Genomic DNA, 1763 nt, shown 5'->3' on the forward strand with positions numbered 1-1763 from the left:
ATAAATTTTTGACTTCTTTGGGTTAAAACCAAAGAGTATGATTATTACATTGTATGGTAACCATATGTTTAGTTTTGTAAGAAATTGCCAATCTATCCTTAAAGTGACCATACCACTTTGCATTCCTATTAGCAATGAATGAGGGTTCCTTTTGCTCCACATCCTTGCCAGCATGTGATGTTGTCAGTTGTCAGGTTCACGACTACGCCAAATATTATGCTGAATCCGAAGGGAGTGGCTGGATGAGCAGAAAGAACACTCGGGGGGCTGTAGGCAGGTGAAAGATGGTTTTATTCAGCAGCAGCTCTCATCAACAGCTTTCTCTCACACTGCCCGCCCTGTCTCGGCTGCTTAGTCTGGCGGCTCCCACACACAGCTGCGTAGCCGGCTCTCCCTTGCCTTCAGGGTGAGCAGCTTAATTAACTCTTTCTCTCTCTGGGCACGAGTGAGCTGAGCTATGTCCTGGCTCCTTCTGTCCATCTGCAAAGACGGACAGCTCTGACTCACTCTTTCTTTCTCTGGGCACCTGCGCGCCCACCATGTCAAGCCATGCTGAGGCGTGCCGAGTCCAAGAGCCATGTCTCTGGTGCACAGTGTTAACAGGGCAGTTATACCTTTTACAGACAACTGTGGCTCCAAGTCAAGTATGAACTTACACAAACAGGTTATATAACAAGTGGAGGTGTGCGCCTGCGTGCCAAACTTGCTGACTCACACAGGCCTGGATACCCGCCTCGGCCTATTCCTTGACCAAAGCACATCAAGGTACTTACATCAGTGTTCTGGATTTTGACTGTTCTGAAAGGTGTGTAGGTGGTATCTCATTGTTGATTTAATTTGCATTTTCCTGATGACATACGTCGTGGGGCATCTTTAATATGCTTATTTGTCACCTGCATATCTTTTGTGGTGAAGTGTCTCTTAAGGTCTTGGCCCATTTTTAATTGGTTGTTTGTTTCCTTACTGTTGAGTTTCAAGAGTTTTATTTACGTTTTGGATAATAGTCCCATATCAAATACATCTTTGGCAAATGTTTTCTCCCAGTGTGTGGCTTCTCTTTATATTATCATAAGTATTTTTTACAGAGCAGAAGTTTCTAATTTTAATAAAGTCTAGCTTATCAATTTTTTCTTTCATAGATCACACCTTTGGTGTCATGTCAAAAAAGTCATAACCTGGCTGTGTGCAGTGACTCACACTTGTAATCCCAGCACTTTGGAAGGCCAAGATGGGAGGATCACTTGAGCCCAGGAGTTCAAGACAGCCTGGCAACATAGAGAGACTCTATCTCTACAAATATTTTCAGAAAAATCAGCCAGGCATAGTGGCATGTGCCTGTAGTTACAGCTACACAGGAAGCTGAAGTGGGAGGATCACTTGAGCCTGGGAGGTCAAGGCTGCAGTAAGCTGTGGTTGTGCCACTGCACTCTAGCCTGGGCCACAGAGACCTTGTCTCAAATAAATAAATAAATAAACCAAAGCAAAACAAAAAGTCACCACTAAAGCCAAGGTCATCTAGATTTTCTCCTATGTTATCTTCTAAGGGTCTTATCATTTTGTGTTTTACATTTAGATCTGTGATCTATTTAATTTTTTTGTGAAGGGTATAAAATCTATGTCTTCATTCATTTGTTTGAATGTAAATGTCCTGTTGTCCCAGTACCATTTTTTGAAAAGATTATCTTTTCCCCATTGTATTACCTTTGTTTTTTTGGTCAAAGATCAATTGACTATATTTATATGGGTCTGTTTCTGGGATCTCT

At 42.2% G+C, this 1763-nt stretch overlaps 1 long non-coding RNA gene across 1 annotated transcript in view; it reads left to right on the forward strand.

Moving 5' to 3' along the window:
- Window positions 1–486: 486 nt before the first annotated feature.
- The window catches only part of LOC105507459, a 57428-nt gene continuing 56151 nt past the window's right edge, over window positions 487–1763 (forward strand). The window contains exon 1 of the long non-coding RNA XR_001001102.1: window positions 487–765. This is a non-coding gene — a long non-coding RNA (uncharacterized LOC105507459). The remainder of the gene's footprint in view (window positions 766–1763) is intronic.

The sequence above is a fragment of the Colobus angolensis genome, unplaced genomic scaffold (genome assembly GCF_000951035.1).
Source record: "Colobus angolensis palliatus isolate OR3802 unplaced genomic scaffold, Cang.pa_1.0 Scaffold15, whole genome shotgun sequence".
In the NCBI taxonomy this organism is placed as follows: Eukaryota; Metazoa; Chordata; class Mammalia; order Primates; family Cercopithecidae; genus Colobus; species Colobus angolensis.